We start from the raw sequence: 14897 nt of genomic DNA on the forward strand, positions 1-14897 counted from the left end.
CTCAGTACTGCCCCTCCGACAGTGCAGTCCTCCCTCAGTACTGCCCCTCCGACAGTGCAGCACTTTCTCAGTACTGCCCCACCAACAGTGCAGTCCTCCCTCAGTACTGCCCCTCCGACAGTGCAGCACTTTCTCAGTACTGCCCCTCCGACAGTGCAGCCCTCCCTCAGTACTGCCCCACCAACAGTGCAGTCCTCCCTCAGTACTACTCCTCCGACAGTGCAGCCCTCCCTCAGTACTGCCCCTCCGACAGTGCAGCCCTCCCTCAGTACTGCCCCACCAACAGTGCAGCGCTCCCTCAGTACTGCCCCTCCGACAGTGCAGTCCTCCCTCAGTACTACTCCTCCGACAGTGCAGTCCTCCCTCAGTACTGCCCCTCCGACAGTGCAGTCCTCCCTCAGTACTACTCCTCCGACAGTGCAGTCCTCCCTCAGTACTACTCCTCCGACAGTGCAGCCCTCCCTCAGTACTGCCCCACCAACAGTGCAGCGCTCCCTCAGTACTGCCCCTCCGACAGTGCAGTCCTCCCTCAGTACTGCCCCTCCGACAGTGCAGCCTCCCTCAGTACTGTCCCTCCGACAGTGCAGCGCTCCCTCAGTACTGCCCCTCCGACAGTGTGCTGCTCCCTCAGTACTGCCCCTCCGACAGTGCAGCCCTCCCTCAGTACTGCCCCTCCGACAGTGCAGTCCTCCCTCAGTACTGCCCCTCCGACAGTGCGGCGCCCCCTCAGTACTGCCCCTCCGACAGTGCAGCCCTCCCTCAGTACTGCCCCACCAACAGTGCAGTCCTCCCTCAGTACTACTCCTCCGACAGTGCAGCACTCCCTCATTACTGCCCCTCCGACAGTGCAGCCCTCCCTCAGTACTGCCCCTCCGACAGTGCAGCACTCGCTCAGTACTGCCCCTCAGACAGTGCAGTCCTCCCTCAGTACTGCCCCTCCGACAGTGCAGCCCTCCCTCAGTACTGCCCCTCCGACAGTGCAGCACTCGCTCAGTACTGCCCCTCAGACAGTGCAGTCCTCCCTCAGTACTGCCCCTCCGACAGTGCAGTCCTCCCTCAGTACTACTCCTCCGACAGTGCAGTCCTCCCTCAGTACTACTCCTCCGACAGTGCAGCCCTCCCTCAGTACTGCCCCTCCGACAGTGCAGTCCTCCCTCAGTACTGCCCCTCCGACAGTGCAGCACTCCCTCAGTACTGCCCCTCCGACAGTGCAGCCCTCCCTCAGTACTGCCCCTCCGACAGTGCAGCCCTCCCTCAGTACTGCCCCTCTGACAGTGCAGCACTCGCTCAGTACTGCCTCTCAGACAGTGCAGTCCTCCCTCAGTACTGCCCCTCCGACAGTGCAGCACTCGCTCAGTACTGCCCCTCAGACAGTGCAGTCCCCCCTCAGTACTGCCCCTCCGACAGTGCAGCCCTCCCTCAGTACTGCCCCTCCGACAGTGCAGCACTCGCTCAGTACTGCCCCTCAGACAGTGCAGTCCTCCCTCAGTACTGCCCCTCCGACAGTGCAGCCCTCCCTCAGTACTGCCCCTCCGACAGTGCAGCACTCGCTCAGTACTGCCCCTCAGACAGTGCAGTCCTCCCTCAGTACTGCCCCTCCGACAGTGCAGCCCTCCCTCAGTACTGCCCCTCCGACAGTGCAGCACTCGCTCAGTACTGCCCCTCAGACAGTGCAGTCCTCTCAGTACTGCCCCTCCGACAGTGCAGCCCTCCCTCAGTACTGCCCCTCCGACAGTGCAGCTCTGCCTCAGTACTGCCCCTCCGACAGTGCAGCCCTCCCTCAGTACTGCCCCTCAGACAGTGCAGCCCTCCCTCAGTACTGCCCCTCCGACAGTGCAGCCCTCCCTCAGTACTGCCCCTCCGACAGTGCAGCCCTCCCTCAGTACTGCCCCACCGACAGTGCAGCCCTCCCTCAGTACTGCCCCTCTGACAGTGCAGCCCTCCCTCAGTACTGCCCCTCCGACAGTGCAGCCCTCCCTCAGTACTGCCCCTCCGACAGTGCAGCCCTCCCTCAGTACTGCCCCACCGACAGTGCAGTCCTCCCTCAGTACTACTCCTCCAACAGTGCAGCACTCGCTCAGTACTGCCCCTCAGACAGTGCAGCACTCCCTCAGTACTGCCCCTCCGACAGTGCAGCACTCGCTCAGTACTGCCCCTCAGACAGTGCAGCGCTCCCTCAGTACTGCCCCTCAGACTGTGCAGCACTCCCTCAGTATTGCCTCTCCGACAGTGCAGCGCTCCCTCAGTACTGCCCCTCCGATAGTGCAGCACTCCCTCAGTACTGCCCTTCGACAGTGCAGCCTTCCCTCAGTACTGCCCCACCAACAGTGCCGCCCTCCCTTAGTACTGCTCCTCCGACAGTGCGGCACGGGGAGTGTCAGCCTAGATTATGTGATCAATTCTCTGGAGTGGGACTTGAACCCACAACCTTCTGACTCAGGAATTATATTAACACAATTTCTTTCTTTTACTGATATATTGCTATCTGTACCCAAGCCCAGTTGGTATGGGGGGGGGGGGGCAATATTCCCCAGTGTCATTGTTAAATCCAGATTTTGACATTAGAATTCCATAAATAAAGTACCAATATTAGAGCTATGGGGACAAAAGTTGGTGCTGTGAGTATCTGCCATGAGATAGTTATTAAATATGTTTGACCGATATCGATGCTGCAGGCCATTGATTCTGAGCTGAATCGCTTTTCTCCCTTCCCCTCCCAAGATGTTGATTCTTGTTGGGTTCAGTACACAGACATATCATGGAGCGGTTCTGCACCCAAATGTTATTCTTCATCTGTGACTGCGGGCAGGATATTCAACAGCTTTCATTGGAGGACTGCGCCTCTCAGCAGGTGGCACCAGATAGTGAAGGGCAGCAGCAGCCTTTCCCTAACCCTGAACATTGAGAACAGGAATGGAACATTGTCCCTCCTGGTCTGTGTGTCTCAGTATCACACCAGGCGAGGTCTAACAGTGCACAGTGTTGGAGGGGGCGGCGCACCCTGGTGGTTTGGGGGAAGTTTGCTGGCCCAGTGCTAAGTTTCTGCTGACTACCAACTCCCATAAAGAGGCTGTCAGGACTTTGCTACTCATGGTGACCTGTGGGGAGGCGGAAGCCTGCGCTCAGTTCCGCTTGGACCTGTGAATGTTTATCGGCCACTGATATCGGTGCCATTACCTGGTATTGGTGCAACGCACAGACCGCGTGGAGTCGGCGTGATCAGCACTGGATCCTTTATAAAGCAGCTGGGAGCTGGAGAGGCACCCACAGAGGCACCGAGACAAGGGTGAGAGTCTGGCACCACAGCGCTTGGGGATGCAGCTGTGCTCGGCGGGGTCTGTAGCGTGAGTGGAGCTGCGGGTATTTTAAGAAGGCGATGGTGCCGGGGTCGGACTTATTGGGCACGGGAGTGGAGTTTCGGGTCGCTGGTTATGTGCGAGGTGGGAGCGGGGCTGCCGGAGTTAGTTGTGAGATGGGAGCGGGGCTGCTGGAGTTAGTTGTGAGATGGGAGCGGGGCTACTGGAGTTAGTTGTGAGATGGGAGCGGGGCTGCTGGAGTTAGTTGTGAGATGGGAGCGGGGCTGCTGGAGTTAGTTGTGAGATGGGAGCGGGACTGCCGGAGTTAGTTGTGAGATGGGAGCGGGGCTACTGGAGTTAGTTGTGAGATGGGAGCGGGGCTACTGGAGTTAGTTGTGAGATGGGAGCGGGGCTGCTGGAGTTAGTTGTGAGATGGGAGCGGGGCTGCCGGAGTTAGTTGTGAGATGGGAGCGGGGCTACTGGAGTTAGTTGTGAGATGGGAGCGGGACTGCTGGAGTTAGTTGTGAGATGGGAGCGGGGCTGCTGGAGTTAGTTGTGAGATGGGAGCGGGACTGCCGGAGTTAGTTGTGAGATGGGAGCGGGGCTACTGGAGTTAGTTGTGAGATGGGAGCGGGGCTGCTGGAGTTAGTTGTGAGATGGGAGCGGGGCTGCCGGAGTTAGTTGTGAGATGGGAGCGGGGCTGCTGGAGTTAGTTGTGAGATGGGAGCGGGACTGCTGGAGTTAGTTGTGAGATGGGAGCGGGGCTACTGGAGTTAGTTGTGAGATGGGAGCGGGGCTGCTGGAGTTAGTTGTGAGATGGGAGCGGGACTGCTGGAGTTAGTTGTGAGATGGGAGCGGGGCTGCTGGAGTTAGTTGTGAGATGGGAGCGGGGCTGCTGGAGTTAGTTGTGAGATGGGAGCGGGGCTGCTGGAGTTAGTTGTGAGATGGGAGCGGGGCTGCCGGAGTTAGTTGTGAGATGGGAGCGGGACTGCTGGAGTTAGTTGTGAGATGGGAGCGGGGCTGCCGGAGTTAGTTGTGAGATGGGAGCGGGGCTACTGGAGTTAGTTGTGAGATGGGAGCGGGGCTACTGGAGTTAGTTGTGAGATGGGAGCGGGGCTGCTGGAGTTAGTTGTGAGATGGGAGCGGGGCTGCCGGAGTTAGTTGTGAGATGGGAGCGGGGCTGCTGGAGTTAGTTGTGAGATGGGAGCGGGGCTACTGGAGTTAGTTGTGAGATGGGAGCGGGGCTGCTGGAGTTAGTTGTGAGATGGGAGCGGGGCTGCTGGAGTTAGTTGTGAGATGGGAGCGGGGCTACTGGAGTTAGTTGTGAGATGGGAGCGGGGCTGCTGGAGTTAGTTGTGAGATGGGAGCGGGGCTGCTGGAGTTAGTTGTGAGATGGGAGCGGGGCTGCTGGAGTTAGTTGTGAGATGGGAGCGGGGCTGCTGGAGTTAGTTGTGAGATGGGAGCGGGGCTGCCGGAGTTAGTTGTGAGATGGGAGCGGGGCTGCTGGAGTTAGTTGTGAGATGGGAGCGGGGCTGCTGGAGTTAGTTGTGAGATGGGAGCGGGGCTACTGGAGTTAGTTGTGAGATGGGAGCGGGGCTGCTGGAGTTAGTTGTGAGATGGGAGCGGGGCTGCTGGAGTTAGTTGTGAGATGGGAGCGGGGCTGCTGGAGTTAGTTGTGAGATGGGAGCGGGGCTGCTGGAGTTAGTTGTGAGATGGGAGCGGGGCTGCTGGAGTTAGTTGTGAGATGGGAGCGGGGCTGCCGGAGTTAGTTGTGAGATGGGAGCGGGGCTACTGGAGTTAGTTGAATGTGAGATGGGAGCGGGGTTCACACTGCCTCAGATGGTCACTGAAACTATTATTGGTTTTAGGGAAGGAGTCCACAGAAGTGGTTGTCTGGTTTTAAACTTGTTCCACATTGAAGTTTCCAAACATGCGTGAACAGCCAGTCGCGGCAAGGCTCAGGAGCCCGCACCTTATAAATCAGAGGGAAGTGAAAGGTAGCTGGGAGCAGGGATTTGCATGCGGCAGTCCGTCTGTTGCTGGATTTTAAGAGCTGCGATTTGGAATTGAAACAATAAGACTGCTGGATAAAAGCTTCCAATTCACAATTCACAATTCAAATCGCTTTATTGGCATGATAAGTTACATCTTATGTTGCCAAAGCATCAAAATACATTTATGGTTTAGCACATAAACGCAGTTCTATTCATACAGTGTATAAACAGGTATATCCCTGAGTGTATAAATATACATTCGCATTGTTTATATATATTCTTTTCTTAGTTTACTGGTTGTCCCTCTGTTCATGGCAAGCTGTAACATAGTGTGCTGCCAGTGTTATACAGCTTCTCTCCTCTCCCAGTAGGAATGGGAGTTTTTGGTTGTCATTCAGATTTCTGAAATCAGGGCATATTTGTGAGAATTTTTGGTAGAAATTCTCCCTGATGCCCTGATATTTTCCACAAGCTGTGAGGAAGTGCATCTCTGTCTCCACCACTCCCTGACTGCAGTGAGAGCATATCCTGTCCTCTCTTGGCAGCCTGGTCTGCCTGTGTCTGCCTTTTTCGATCGCTAGGCTATGTTCGCTAAGTCTGTACCTTGTCAAGGTTCTTCTCAGTTTGTTATCCTTTACCATGGTCAGGTAATCAGCTATGTTGTATTGTCTGTTTAGGGCCAAGTAGCAATTGAGTTTGCTTTGGGTTTTTGTTGTTTCTGCCCAATATGTCAGATATTTTTCCTTTTGCTTAGCGACGATTGTGTTGGGTCGAATTCTTTGTGTTACCCTGTCACTGTCCTGGGGCTGGTTATTGTTAGTATTGTTAGTAGTTACTTCACTGAGTCCCAGGACTAGTTGACTGAGGGTATTCTTCTTTATGGTCAGCTCTTGGCATTTCAGGGCGTCGTAGTGATAGCATTGGGGATTGCTCATTTGTAGGTGATTCCAAAATTTGGTGGCTCTTTTTTGGATAGTGATTATTAATGGATATTGGCCTAGTTCCGCCCTGCATGCATTGTTTACTGTTTTCCTTTGAGTCCGGAGGATACTTTTACAGAATTCTGCATGTAGGATCTCAATTGGGTGTTTGTCCCATTTTGCAAATTCTTGTTGAGTTAGCGGTCCCCATACCTCACTGCCATAGAGTGCAATTGGTTCAATTACTGATTTGAAAATTTTGAGCCAAATGCTAATTGGGATTTCTATTTGGATTGATTTTTTGATGGCATAGAAAGCCCTTCTTGCTTTCTCTTTCAGTTCATTCACAGCCAGTTTGAAGTTTCCCGTAGAACTGATTTTTAAGCCCAAGTATGTGTAGTTAGTGGTTTGTTCAATTTTGGTTGTTCCTACTGTGAAATTTATTTTGGGTCCCTGATGTTTGGATCTTTGCTGGAACACAAGGACTTTGGTTTTTTGGGGATTTATTGTCAGGGCCCAAGTCTGGCAGTACGACTCCAGCAGGTCCAGGTTTTGCTGTAGCCCCTCTTTAGTAGGTGACAGCAGAACCAGGTCGTCTGCATAGAGGAGGAATTTAACCTTGGATTCATATAGGGTGAGGCCGGGTGCTGTAGATTGTTCAAGTAGTTTTGCCAATCCATTTATGTAAATATTAAAGAGTGTCGGTGAGATTGGCGAGCCCTGCGTCACCCCCCGCCCCTGTGGGAAGTATTTTGTTTGTTTGTCTCCAATTTTAACTGCACATTTGTTGTTTGTATACATTGATTTAATTACATCATATGTTTTCCCTCCTACCCCACTTTCGATAAGTTTCAGGAATAAACCGTCATGCCAGATGGAGTCGAAAGCCTTCTGGAAATCTACAAAGCATGCGTAGATTTTGCTTTTGTTATGGTGAACGTGTTTGTCAATTAGGGTCTGTAGGGTGAAGATATGATCGGATGTTCTATAGTTTGGCAGGAATCCAATTTGGCTTTTACTCAAGACATTGTGCTCCTCAAGGAAGTTTATAAGTCTTTTGTTTATGATGCTACAGAATACCTTCCCCAGGTTACTGTTTACACAGATGCCTCGATAGTTGTTTGGGTCGATTTTGTCCCCACTTTTGTATATGGGCGTTATGAGTCCTTTGTTCCAGATATCAGGGAAATAACCGACACTCAGAACCAAGTTGAAGAGTTTTAGGATAGCCAGTTTCATTTTGTTGTCTGTGTGTTTAATCATCTCGTTTAGTATGCCGTCTGTCCCGCAGGCTTTTCCTGGTCGCAGGTCCTTGAGTTTTTCAAGAAGTTCTTTTTCTGTTATTATGGCGTCCAGCGGGTTTTGGTTATCTTTTATGGCCATTTCTAGCTTTTCCAGTTTTTTGCATATTTGGTGTTGTTCTGGTCTTAGTGTGTTTTTCTGGTATAATTTTTCAAAGTGGTTTACCCATGTGTCCCCATTTTGAATGGCCAAATCGTCGTGTTGTTTTTTGTGTAGTGTTTTCAAGTTTTCCCAGAAACAATTGGAATCAATGGATTCCTCCATGGAGCTGAGTGTATTCTTAATATATTGCTCTTTTTTGGTTCTGAGTGTGTTTCTGTATTGTGTTAGTGTCTGACAATAAGTAAGGCGTAGTTCCTCGTTTTCTGGATGTCTGTGTTTTTGGTTTGATATTTTTCTAAGTTTTTTCCTCATGTTATGGCAATCTCGGTCAAACCATTTTTCATAGTTTTTTGTTTTGGGTTTGTTCTTGCGAGCTTTCAAGTTTGCATTTGTTGCCAAATTATCAAAAATATTGTTTAGTTTACTAACTGCCCGGTTTACGCCTTCTTTATTGTGAGTGTATATGTTATCCAGAAAGGTGTCTAAGAGAGCTTGAGTTGATGCATTGCTAATTGTTTTCTGGTATTTTTCCGTGTCGTTTTTGGCCCATCTGTACGATTTTTTGGTGTTGTACAGTTTACTGGGTTGTGTTTCTATGTTGTTTGTTTCTGTCTTTTTGAGGAACATAGTAATTTGACTGTGATCTGACAGTGTTGTTTGTGGTTTGACTGTGAATGCTCTGAAAGAGGATGGGTCTAAGTCTGTAATCATATAGTCTACTGTGCTGCAGCCAAGAGGTGAGCAATAGGTCGATCTTCCTAGGAGGTCTCCTATGAACCTACCATTGACAATGTACAGACCCAGGTTTCGACAGAGCTGTAGTAGCTGTTTTCCGTTGGTATTTGACTGCTTGTCGCAGTTATGCCTGTATGGAAGGGAAGGGATGTCAAAGTGGTTATTCCCGAAAATGTAATTGTTTCCCTGATTATTGGTGAAGTCTGGTTCTTCGCCCGTTCTTGAATTGAGGTCCCCACAGATCAACACGTTCCCCTGGGCCTGGTATTGGATAATTTCCCCCTCCATGTTGGAGAAGGTGTCCTCTTTAAAGTACGGGGAATCGATTGGAGGGATATAAAGTGCGCAAATGTAAACATCTTGGGTGTTTGAGATAATCTCCCTCTCAAGTTTGAGCCACATATGGTTTTCGCCCTTTTTTATAAATTTGATGTAATTCTTAAGTTCTGTTTTAAACCAGATCAGTATGCCTCCGGAGTCTCTGCCTTGGGTTACACTTGGTAATTTATTGGAGGGGACCACCAGCTCAGTGTACCCTTGGGGACAGCCAGTGTGTCCTTTTCCTTTATACCAAGTTTCCTGTAAAATGATAATATCTAGGTCTTTAGTTTCCTCTATGAACTCTGGGGTCCTACTTTTCACTTCTCGCAGTGAAGAGCGTAGACCTTGGATATTCCAGGTCGAAATATATAAGGATTTCATGTTAAGTTTGATCTTTTACTATGATAGGTTAAAGAGTGGTACGTGTTTGTCGTGTCTAAGTGTGGGGAAAAAAAGATCACATCAGTTGTCTACAAAAGTTAATACAATTTGGTTACAGTTCTTTCTATTAATTAGTCCTTGATCCATAAGGCGGAAGTAGATGCTGCTGCACATCTGCTTATTGTCTCTTAATGGATTGTTTCTGTCTGAGGTATTGCGTACGTCCTGTGCATCTCTCCCTCTGTCTGGCTGGGAGCAGTCCTATTCCCCTGTGGGACAGGAGTGGTGCAGGTCTGATATTGTTGTTTTGCATGGGGATCCTCTCTGGTCTCGGTTGGTGTGTTGGTGGTCCTTGTAGTGTTCCTGATATGTACCCCGCTGATCTCTGGTGGTCGGGGGGGGTCCTCTTGGAGTCTGGGTATGGACCCGGTTAAAAGCGACGTCCTTCAGGGCTTTAGCAAAGATCGATATTCTTTGCCTTTGGATGTGGACGTGGTCGTAAAGACATTCCTCATCGAGGGTGGGGTGTTGGGCCAGGTGTACGTTGTGGTTTGATTCGCAGTCTCTTGCTATGCTGGCATTTATCTCATGAATTGTGTTGTTGTTGAAGTCTGTTCTCGGCAATATTGTGGAAACAGTGATTCTAGTGTTTGGAAATGTACTGCTTGCTTTCCTAATCATTGCTCTGAGCGATGTTGCTACTTCTTTCTGTTGGGTCTTTAGGTCATTTGTGCCCGTGTGTATTATTATGTGTTGGGGGGAGCCTAATCTGGCTTTGGTCAGCCATCCCATGGCTCTGTTTGTTGTTGGGCACCAGATCTTTTCTACTTTACTTCTAGGGAATAGCTTTTTCTCCCATAGAAATTTCCCATTTGAGTCTATGAGTATTATAACGTCAGCCTTGTTTGTGTTTACTGTCTGGTGGCTTTCGCTTGGACTCATAGTGTGTGTGCTGGGCTGGGGTGTCTGGTGTGTGCGTACCTCTTGTGAGTGGCCCGCTTGTGGTTCCACGGTGGTGGGGGAAGATTGCGAATCAGTATGCTGGTCGGTCTGTGTGGCACCCCTTGTATTGTGTGTCTGTTGCTTTTGTTCCGTGTGGGAGTGCAGCCGTTCCGTCCGGCTCTGTCTTGTCTTATCTCTAGCCTCTGGTTGCTGGTCTAATGGTGTTATCTCTCCTCTATGGCTCTCTTCTTTTTCCTGCAGCTCTTTCACCTGATTCCTAAGTAGATTCACCTGGTTCTCAAGTAGCTTCAGCTCTCTCTTGTGTCTCTCCCTCTCCTGATTTTGATCGTCATTCATTTTGAGGAAGTCCTCTCTAAGTTTAACCATCTCTATCTCTAATTGATTAAATTTATCTTTTGGTTGTATCTGGCTGTGTGATCCCGGGGTATGTGTCTGGTCGGCCCTGGAAGGCTCACTCACTTCCTGGCTAGGCTGGTCGGCCCTGGAGGGCTCACTCACTTCCTGGCTATGCTGCTCTTCTCTTGGTGAGCTGGGAATGGTAGGGGGACTATGTGTGGCTTCCTCCCTGGTAGTTATGCTGGGGTTTGTCAGTTGTATCGTGTGTCTGTGGTTCCCCGGGGTTAGTGTCTGGTTTGAACTGTGTGGCTCGTTCACCTCCTGACCAGGCAGATTTTCTCCTGGTAAGCTTCCTCTCTCTATCAGTGGGCAGGTGTATGGGGCAGTATTAGGAAAGAAAACACATCACATTTATTTGGCACTTCACCCCCTCCAGGATGCATAGCCAACGGATTACTTTGGCAGTGTGGTTCCTGTGGTTTTGTAATGGAATCTTTTACATCCTCAACAGGCAGACAGGGCATCGGATTATTTCGCTTCCAACAATGCAGCACTCCCTCAGGACTGCCAGCCCATGTTGTGTACCCAAGTCCCTAGAGTGGGGCTTGAACCCATGATCTTCCGATGTAATAGGCAAGAGTGCTCAATCCAGTTCCTAATGGACTGAAGTGTCAGTCTTGCGCAGGACAACTGGTGAAAAATGTAAAAATATCACACTAGTGCAGTTGGTCTTCCGAGGTTGGGGCAGGATGAGCTTAACTAATGCTGTTATGATAGCAAGATACTGCAGACGCTGGAAATCCGAAATAACAACAGAAAATGCTGGAAAAACTCAGCAGGCCAGGCAACATCCGTAGAGAGAAATTAGAGTCAACGTTTCGGGTCAAAACCCTTTATCAAGACTAGAGGCACAGGGAATGAAATAGATTAAGAGGCCAGGCTGGGAGAGAACAAAAGAGAAGAGACATTGGCCTAGAAATTGGGTTTTGGCTTAGCCAGGGCTTTAGCGCCGGAAGTTAGTGCCGGCGCTAAGTCCCCTGCGCGCGCCAAAAATTCAGTGGCGCCGCGCCCAAACGGCTGCCGGCGCTACTGAAGGGTCTTTGCGGCGGTACATCGGCGCTAACTGCCGTTTCGCGCCGCAATTCCGGCGCTGCGGCACCCGATGCGGTGCGGCAGGCTGGGGACGTGAAGGCCTCCTCCTCCCGTTAAGGAGGAGCTGCCTGCACCCGGCCGCGGCCCGCGCAAATCAGCTTAAAAATGAGCCCGGCACCTCGGACAAGTGCCGGGCTTGCATCTGTTCCGGGGGGGGGGGTGGGGGAGAAGTCCGGGGAGGGAGCTGCGGCCAGGCGGCCGGCGGGAAAGTGGCCGGCCGCCGCGGGGCCTTTAATGCGCCGGCGCAAACTGGAGTAAGGCACCTCTGCCAGAACGTTGCTTGCGGCTGCCACGGGCGAGGCGGCCGCAACTCAATTTCGGAGTTCGGGCGGGTTACCACGGCAACCGGGACGCTGCGCACACCGATGACGTCATCGGTGCCGGCGCAGCGCTACCGGTGCAACGCCGATTTAGGGCCCCAGGGAATTTTTAAACTGGCCATAACTCTGGCGCTAGTCCCTCTAGCGCCTCAAAAGCGGCGCTAAGGCTAGTGAATTTCTAGGCCATTAAGAGGTATTCAAAACGAGACGAGATGGTGATAGGACTAGCGGAGACAAAAGACGGCTCTAGATTAGGTGTGAAATGCGCTGGCAGAATGGGAGACAGCTGCCATGTGGGAGAGAGAAAAAAAGGAAAGGGGGGGTGGGGGAGGGAAAAACCAAAACAAAGGTGTGGATAAAAAATATAAGTAAAAATGTAATAGGGGCCGAGGTTATGATCTGAAATTGTTGAACTCGATATTGAGTCCGGAAGGCTGTAAAGTGCCTAATCGGAGGATGAGGTGCTGTTCCTCGAGTTTACGTTGAGCTTCCGTGGAACAATGCAAGAGGCTAAGGACGGTGAGGTCCGAGTGGGAATGGGGCGGTGAATTAAAATGACAGGCGACCGGAAGCTCGGGGTCACCCTTACAGACTGAATGGAGGTGTTCCACAAAGCGGTCACCCAATCTGCATTTGGTCTCCCCAATGTAGAGGAGACCGCATCGTGAGCAGCGAATACAGTATACTAGATTGCAAGAAGTACAAGTAAATCGCTGTTTCACCTGGAAGGGGTGTTTGGGGCTCTGGACAGTGGGAAGGGGGGAGGTATAAGGGCAAGTGTTACATCTCCTGCGCTTGCACGGGAAGGTGCCAGGCGAAGGGGAAGGGGTGCTGGGGGTGATAGAGGAGTGGACTAGGGTGTCTCGGAGGGAGCGGTCCCTACGGAATGCTGAAAGGGGAGGGGAGGGGAGGGGAAGATGCGTTTGGTGGTGGGATCACTTTGGAGGTGGCGGAAATGGCGGAGGATGATCCGTTGAATGTGGAGGCTGGTGGGGTGAAAGGTGAGGACAAGGGGAACCCTATCGTGGTTCGGGAGGGAGGGGCAGGGGTGAGGGCAGAAGTGCGGGAGATAGAACGGACATGGTTGAGGGCCGTGTCAACCACGGTAGAGGGGAATTCTTGGTTGAGGAAAAAGGAAGACATATCGGAAGCACTGGTGTGGAAGGTGGCATCGTCGGAGCAGGTGCGGCGGAGACAGAGAAACTGGGAGAATGGAATAGAGTCCTTACAGGAGGCGGGGTGGGAGGAAGTGTGGGGAGTGTTTGATGGGATTATGTCAAGGGATCTCTACTCTGCATCTGGGAGGTACAGCATGGGCTAGGTGCAGAGTATTGCTCATTCTACACCTCGCTCTCAGAGCAAAGGGATTTGGGTGTCCAGGTACACAAATCACGAAAAGAACATAAGAAATAGGAGCAGGAGTAGGCCATTCAGCCCCTCGAGCCTACTCCGCCATTCAATAAGATCATGGCTGATCTTCTACCTCAACTCCACTTTCCTGCACTATCCTATCCTTTGAATCCCTTAACATCCAAAAATTTATTGATTTCTGCCTTGAATATACTCAACGACTGAGCCTCCACAGCCCTCTGGGGTAGAGAATTCCAAAGATTCACCACCCTCTGAGTGAAGAAATTTCTCCTCATCTCAGTCCTAAATGGCCGACCTCTTATTCTGAGACTATGACCCCTGGTTCTCGACTCTCTGAATCTACCCTGTCAAGCCCTGTAAGAATTTTGTATGTTTCAATGAGATCACCTCTCATTCTTCTAAACTCTAGAGAATATAGGCCTAGTCTACTCAATCTCTCCTCATAGGACAATCCCCTCATCCCAGGAACCAGTCTGGTGAACCTTCGTTGCACTCCCTCTATGGCAAGTATATCCTTCCTTAGGTAAGGAGACCAAAACTGTACACAGTACTCTAGGTGTGGTCTCACCAGGGCCCTATATAATTGCAGTAAGATGTCTTTACTCTTATACTCAAATCCTCTTGTAATAAAGGCCAACATACCATTTGCTTTCCTAATTGCTTGCTGGACCTGCATGTTAACTTTCAGCAATTCGTGTACAAGGACACCCAGGTCCCTCTGAACACCAACATTTCCCAATCTCTCACCATTTAAAAAATACTCTGCTTTTCTACTTTTCCTACCAAAGTGGATAACTTCACATTTCTCCACATTGTATTCCATTTGTCATGTTCTTGCCCACTCACTTAGCCTGTCTATATCCCCTCGAAGCCTCCTTGCATCCTTCTCACAACTTACATTCCCACCTAACTTTGTATCATCAGCAAACTTGGATATATTACATTTGGTCCCCTCATCCAAATCATTGATGTAGATTGTGAATAGCTGAGGCCCAAGCACTGATCCTTGTGGTACCCCACTAGTTACAGCCTGCCAACCCAAAAATGACCCGTTTATTCCTACTCTCTGTTTTCTGTCCTTTAACCAATCCTCAGTCCATGCTAGTATATTACCCCCAATCCCATGAGCCTAATTTTGTTTAATAACCTCTTGTGTGGCACCTTATTGAATGCCTTCTGAAAATTCAAATACACCACATCCACTGGTTCCTCCTTATCCTGCTTGTTACAACCTCAAAAATCGATTTGTCAGACATGATTTCCCTTTCATAAATCCCTGCTGACTCTGCCCAATCCTATTATTATTTTCTAAGTGCCCTGTTACCACGTCCTTAATAATAGATTCTAGCATTTTCCCTACTACTGAAGTCAGGCTAACTGGTCTGTAATTCCCCGTTTTCTCTCTTCCCTCCTTTCTTAAATAGTGGGGTTACATTTGCTACCTTCCAATCCGTGGGAACCGTTCTAAAATCTATGACATTTTGGAAGATGCCAACCAATGCATCCACTATCTCTATAGCCACCTCTTTTGAAACCCTAGGACGATCAGGCCCAGGGGGTTTATTGGCTTTTAATCCCATTAATTTCATCAGTACTATTTTTTCACTAATACTAATTTCTTTCAGTTCCTCATTCTCGCTCGAGCCTTGGTTCTCCACTATTTCCGGGAGGTTTTTTGTGTCTTCTTCCGTGAAGACAGACACA

General features: G+C 50.5%; 1 protein-coding gene across 3 annotated transcripts in view; it reads left to right on the plus strand.

The window, feature by feature from the left end:
* Nucleotides 1-3115: 3115 nt before the first annotated feature.
* acp5a (acid phosphatase 5a, tartrate resistant) overlaps nucleotides 3116-14897 on the plus strand; it is a 29314-nt gene continuing 17532 nt past the window's right edge. Inside the window, exon 1 of one of the 3 annotated variants that reach the window (XM_085971968.1) lies at nucleotides 3116-3286. The gene's annotated coding sequence lies outside the window, so the exon portion shown is untranslated. Of the gene's footprint in view, nucleotides 3345-14897 lie in introns of all 3 variants that reach the window. The other 2 variants (XM_085971965.1, XM_085971966.1) reach the window with 2 other exon arrangements.

Source organism: Somniosus microcephalus, chromosome 31 (assembly GCF_052327205.1).
Source record: "Somniosus microcephalus isolate GS21.2 chromosome 31, FLI_Smic_1.0, whole genome shotgun sequence".
Taxonomy (NCBI): Eukaryota; Metazoa; Chordata; class Chondrichthyes; order Squaliformes; family Somniosidae; genus Somniosus; species Somniosus microcephalus.